This window comes from Camelus dromedarius, chromosome 3 (genome assembly GCF_036321535.1).
Source record: "Camelus dromedarius isolate mCamDro1 chromosome 3, mCamDro1.pat, whole genome shotgun sequence".
Taxonomy (NCBI): domain Eukaryota; kingdom Metazoa; phylum Chordata; class Mammalia; order Artiodactyla; family Camelidae; genus Camelus; species Camelus dromedarius.
Window position 1 is genome coordinate 88,878,338 of NC_087438.1, and position 7,028 is coordinate 88,885,365.

The window sequence follows — 7,028 nt, forward strand, 5'->3', positions numbered from 1 at the left end:
CGGACTAAGTAGGAGTGTTGAAATACTTAAAAATTAAACAAATTTGTCTTATCATTGTGAAAAAGCATCTGCTATCAATGCCTTGTCTTGTCAAGTGCCTGAGGACCAAGTGCTTCCCAAACCCACGCTCTTCTATCTGCTTTATGAATGACAAAATATTATGTAAATATTACTCATTACTTTTCCCAACTGGCAAAACCCTGCCCTTTCTTTACGAAACAACTCAAAAGTCACCTTCTCTATGAAAATTCTCTGATGTTCTGTTGCCAAATTCCTTCTGCAGCCCTCCCACCTTTTTCCTTGGTCCATTCTATTGTTTTATACTTGATTTCCCAATTAGATTAACTGACATAATCACTTTCATATCTCCAGTGGCTTATCTTAGTTGTGAGCAGCAAGATTTCAATACAGGATTTTTGAATTAATAAATTAATGAAAAAATTATAGAACGGGGAAGGCTGATGATGACGGGAATGGATGAATGGAGTTACAAGCACGGAGCCTTATTAGAATTGGAGCTTTCAGAAATGGATGATTCGGTTCAGTGTTTTGGTCGTAACAACCACACTAATGCTTGCATGTTGTAAGACATGTGTGCTTGAATTCTTGAGGCCTAATCTGCAATAAATACCATTTCAATGCACGATTTTTGTTTCCTTTGCACTAATCATTAGGATATCATTGAATAAGTTGTTGGTGGTTGTATCCCTAATACTTAGCACAGTGCCTGGCACCTAGCAGGTCCTCGGTGAGTATTTATGGAGTAAATGAATAGAATCGCATTGGGAGAGAAGACGAAGAACTGGGGAGGACATCTAGGGCTGGAGAGCTGGGCGAGGGGCGCCCTCCATTACTTGAAGGCATCTTTAAAAGGCGGCTCCCACGCGATGTGAGCCCCCAAACCCTGCGCGAGAAGGAAGCTGCGGGCGGCGGGGCCGGGAGCAGCGCGGCGAGGGCAGCCCTGTGGCTCCGGCCCCCCCTGGTGGAGGGCGGTGGGGCTGGGGGTGAAATGCTCAAGACAAGGAGGAAAGGGAGCCAGTGCTTTGTTAGGTGTCGAAGTATTTGCTTAAGAAATTAGTCACCCGCTCAGCCAAGTCCACGCACCAGTTAAGACTGTTATCTTAACTGCCCTGTAAATGCTTCTCGGTGGCTTTTGTTCTCTGAGGATTATTTAACAATTCTGCCCTACAGGTGCCTGCTGTTTTGAGAGAACTTTGTGCCGAAAAGTACTCGAATGGGAAGCAAACCCTCACTTGCCGTTAAACCTCCCGTCTTCTGAGAGGTCCTTTTCCGAAACAAAAGACGCTGAGGGTTGACGTCTCCTCAGGGTCCCAAACGGAGCGCGGAATCCTGACTAACCCGGGTCACGCCCAGCTCAGGTGCAGCCCGGCTGACGAAACCTTGACGCTTCCTCCCGTTCTCCCCCCGCCCCTTCCCTCCCCACCTCCCTCCTTCCCCTTTCCCTCCCTCCTTCCCCTTTCCCTCCCTCCTTCCCCTTTCCCTCCCTCCTTCCCCTTTCCCTCCCTCCTCTTTCCCTCCTCGCCTTCTTTTCTCGTCCCCCCTCTTCCAGTTAGTACAACTGTAATTCTAACTTATTGCATCCCCTCCTGCTTTCTATTCACATTTCTGAAGTTTCGCCATTTCATTTCTTTCTTTGGAGAAGTGTTCTAAAGAAAAGAACGTGACTTGAACATATTTTCTACTTTTGGAAACAGATCTTTCTTCCTTATTTTGACTTCAGTTTCATTAAACGCCAACCAGAGGAGCGAGGCCTGGCTGGCACAGACCTCGCCCAAAGCTCTCTGAGGCATCTTGAAGAGCCCGGCGCGCCTCATCCTCCTGTGCAGACCACGCCTCACGGAGCAGCGCGCACTTCGCCCTCACGTGGAGACCCCGCCCCCTCAGGGCTGCGCGCGCCTCGCTCGTATGTTGAGGCCCCGCCCCTCAGGGCTGCGTGCACCTCCCCCTCACGTGAAGACCCCGCCCCCCAGGGCAGCGAGCACCTCGCCCTCACGTGAAGGGCCAGTCCCATAGGGCAACGCGCACTTCACCTTCCAGTGCAGGCTCTTGCCTGAGGCAGCCGCGCGCGCTTTACCCGCACGTGGAGGGCCCTTCCCACAGGGCAGCGCACACCTCGCCCTTATGTGGAGACCGCGCTTCGGCCTCCTACGGAGACCTCGCTTCGCAGAGCTGCGCGCGCCCTCGCCCGCACGAGATCCCGCCTCAGGTAGCAGCGCGCGCCTCGCCCGCTTGAGGAGGGCCTGTGTCACAGGGCAGCGCGCGCCTCGCGCTCCTGTGGAGACTTCCACCTCACAGAGCAGGGCACGCTTTGTCTGCCTTTTGTGGCGGGGAGAGTGGGGAGGGGGCGCTTCCTGGAGCGGCAGTTTGCTGGTTTGTCCTGTCAGGGGCTCTCCCGCGTGGCACCTGCGGACAGTGAAGTCCATGATTTAAATGTTTGCTTCCGTTCTTTTTTGATAAAGAAGGCCAGGGTCTTGCCCTCAGGAGCAGACGCAGGAGATGGTCTCATTTTCTTTTTAGCACATTTTTTGGCCTTCAGAGTAGAAAGTTTCCAGCTTTTCCCAGTCTAATCATGGACTCTGGGAGAGGAATTCAGTGACATCCAGTTTTAAGTAACCAAACTCCTGCCTGCGAAACAATTTGGGGTGAAATTACTGCAGAATTCCTCAAGACTGCTTTTGTCACACAGATGAGGAAAAGGAGAAGCTAAAAACACGATTAATTGAATACCCACTAAGTGCCAGGCAGTTTACATTATTATTTAATCTTAGAATATGTCAACTTGAGTGGGAATTGTCATCCCCATTTTTTAAAAAAGTTGAAGTATGATTGGTCTATAATATCAGTTTCATGTGTATAGTAGTGTGATTCGGTATTTTTACGGTTTATACTCCATTAAAAGTTACTACATGTCAACTGAAAAAAAAAGCACAACCTAAAAAAAACCTTTAAAAAGTTGAGAATTATGTTTTATTTGGTAGACTTTTGAGGACTTAGGCAGGGAAGAAATCCTCTCAAGTAGTTCTGAGGGGCTGCTCCAAAGAGGGAAGGGAGGCGCCAAGAAATCTAGGAGTTTTTGTCACAGAAAGCAGGTAGTCAGAACATCAAAAGATTACTGTCAATTAAAGAAAAATAAGATATCTCAAGTTAATGAATTTAGTGCTTTTCTATGTATGAGAAGGTGTAAGACTCTGAGCTCATTTAAATCATTTGATATGCACCTTAGCTACACAGAGCCAGCTTCCTGTTCTTTTCCATACTGTCCCCTCAGGATGCATGATTATGTTTGTGGGACTTCATAGACTTCATAACCATGTGAGCCAACTGCTATAATACATTTTTTCCTTATATATATAATGTATATAATATTCTTATATAGCCTATTGAATCTTTTTCTCTTGAGAACCCTGACTCATATACTCATTATAAGAAAGAACTTGCAGAAACAACAGAGGAACAGACCCTCAAATATCATATTGGAATTTTCAGACACAGAATATGAAAATTTTGTTTACGTGTTGATCAAAAGAAAAGACAATTTAGAAAATCTCTGCAGGGACGAGGACACTTTAAGCTTTTTAAAACATGCAGCATTTTAAGAACTAAACAGAACTTCTTGTCTTATAAAAACAGTTAACATTTTAAAAAATGGATGGACAGATTTAATAGCAGATTCAACATAGCTGAAGAGATTAGTGGACTAGAGTAGAGGGTAGGTCAGAGAAAGTTGTATAGAGTGTAGAAAGTTGTATAGAGAGATGAAGAGATGGAAAGTACAAAAGAGGATATGAGATATGGAGGAGGAGTGTGAAAGTCAAAATACATTTGTTAGGAGTTCTGAAATAAGAGAAAGAATGGTATAAAACAAAGGTAATTACTGAGAATATGAGAAGCAAGAATGAGAAGTAGGATAAATAAAAAATACACTCTAGGCATTTAGTAGTGAAACTGTACAAAAAAGTTAAAAAGATTTTAAAAGTGGCAAGAATTGTAACACCATGGATGAAACTGGAGGGCATTATACTTAGTAAAATAAGTCAGATGGGGAAAGACAAACACTGTATGGTACCATTTAAATGTGAAATCTAAAAAAGCCAAACTCAAAGAAACAGAGATTAGAATGGTGATTACCAAGGGCTGGAAGTAGGGAGGGTATGGAAATGAGATGTTGATCAAAAAGTACAAGTTTCCAGTTAAACGATGAATAACTTCTCAGGATTTTAAGGATGAGGGTGAAATAAAGAAATTTGCAGACAAACAAAAATTGAGATCTCTACCAGCAATCCTCACAAAATAAAATTTCAAAGGTTGGTCATGAGGTGGAAATAAAGTGAATGCAGAAAGAATAGCTAAGCTATAACAACAGATGAAGAGAAAAGAAACTAATTAATATATAGGTAAGTCATAGTAAGCACTGACTATACAAAAGACAGTAATATCTTGAGTGGGATTTTAAAAAAAGCAAGACAGTGTTTAAATAAACAATTTAAATAAAATTTTGGATAGCTTCCAAAATAGAAAAGTGAAAAATAGTATGAAAAATACTCAGGCAAGTATAGATAGAAATTACAGTAAACCTAAATGAATTGCATTATGCAGTTAAGAGAAAAAAGAATTTGTTGGGATATACAAAAAGCCCCAACCATATATTATTAGCAAGAGACATATCCAAATCAAAAGATAAGCAAAGGTTGAAAGGAAAAAGATAGAGTGTATCTGTTAAAGTCTGAAGAAAAGACTGATAGTAATATTAATAATTAGCCATATTAATATCAGACAAAAGAAACTGCCAGGCATAAATCATTACTAAAAAATAAAGCAGATTATTCTTAAAGAATAAAACGTTCAATTTACAGTGGAGATGTAATCATTTTCAATTTACATTTATTTAATTAACATAGTCTCATAATATGTAAAGTAAAATGGACAGACCTTCCAGGAGAAATAGACAAATCTAAAACCATCGTAGTAGATTTTAACACACCTCTCTGAAACTGGTAGAAAGAGGAGAAAACTGCAAGGAAATGTGCAAAGAAGAAAATCCTGGAAGGGTGATGCTTGTTTTCTTTTTAAAAGTTTTTCTCGCCTAACCTGTTAGAATGGCTATTATCAAAAAGACAAGGAACAGCAAGTGTTGGCACAGATGTGGAGGAAGGGGAATCCTTGGGTATTTTGGGGGGAATGTAAATTGATGCAGTCACTATTGATTACAGTAAGAAGCTCCTCAAAAAATTAAAAATGGGACTACCATATGACCCAGCAATTCCACTTATGAGTATTTTATCTGAAGAAAATGCGAACACTAAATCAAAAAGATACATGCACCCCTATGTTCACTGCAGCACTATTTACAATAACCAACAGAGGTTCCTCATCTGTGTCCACTGATGGACAAACAGATAAAGGAATTGTGGTATACATACACAATGGAATATTATTCAGCCATAAAAAAGAATGAAATCTTACCATTTGGGACAACATAGATGGACCTAAAGGGTGATATGCTAAATGAAGTAAGTCTGACAGAAAAAGACAAATACTGTATAATCTCAGTTATATGTTGAATCTAAAAAACCAAAACCAAAACCAAGCCAAACAAAAAAAACCCAGCTCATAGATTTAGAGAACAGATTATTGGTTGTTGCCCAAGACAGGTGGTTGAGGGTTGGGAGAAATGGGTGAAAGGGGTCAAAAGGTTAAAAAATAAACCCAAACAGTTAATATGTACAATTACAGTTGACCCAGAAACAGAGGAGTTGAGATGAGGTGTCAGGGGCTTTGTGTCTTGGGAAACTTTAAAGTTGAGGTTACCTAATCTGTTCCTAAATATCCCAAGTCTGTGAGTGATTATGAACAGAGGGAGAGGAAAGAAGTATGGATCAGGTGTTAACATCATTTTTTCCAAACATTGTCCCTCCTACTTTCCCAGTAACTTTAGTTTTGGAAAGCCCCTTGTCTGCTCTAAAGTAAACCAAGCTGCCTCCCTCAGGGTATACCTTGGCCAGGCTGTGGGCTCTGTCCACTTTGATCCCAATTCCAGGAGGGAAATGACCCCGAAAAGAGCTGAAATCTAAAGGCTGGCATCTAATCCAGTGGTGGAGATGAACACACTTCCAAAGACGTGGAAAGTCCCCGCTTGTTCTAAGTCATTTTGCTTCCTGCCCAAGAACAGGGGTCCTTGTTCTCTGTGAGGTGTGTGCAGTTTATCCTGGTAAAGACACTTTATATTATTTTATTGTCAGTGGAAAATGAACTGTCATCTCCCATATTTTTCCATAGGAATCTTACAGTCTTAGTGTCTGAGGAACACACCCAGGGGCAGGAAGAGTTCACCAGAGACTGAACTAACACCGAAGTGTGGAAGAGAGCCGTGCCAAGATGAAAGATGTTTCCAGGGGCCGAGTGAGGTGATGGAAAAATAAAACTCCAGACAAGTATGTACATAAATGTAGAAAGGGTACCTCTTCTCCAGCTTCATGCAGTACTTAGGGCTTGATTTTGCAAAGTGCCTTTCATACAGACTGTTTCCAAAAGCACTTTACAGTTAATAAAAAGCTCTGTATTAGCCATTTGTTGGTATGCAGTAATAAATTATGGTAAAGGTAGAAGAAAAAATTACATCCAGGAGATGACACAGCTGTCAACTGTCTGTGGGGTGGGGCAGCTTAAAGATCTTGTGCTGGGGCACCGCAAGGCTGATCTAGATTGCTGACTCCAGTCTTTCAGGGTCTTCTGCAGCTCCGTCAAGCAAGAATAACTACTTTTCATGCAGTAACCACAAGATTGGCTTCTCAATATTTCTCATGCTTCACCAACCTTCTGGTGATCCATGCCTGTCCAATTCACAAGGCAGAGATACCAAACCACACACAATTTGCCACTCATTAGTCAGTTTTAAGTATAACTAAGTCGAGGGTGAAGGCTTGAAGACAGTTACACATGGTACAACATTTGGGAGAAGAAGAAGTTTAACTAAATTTAGGCAAGACCCATACTCAATATCAAGCCAC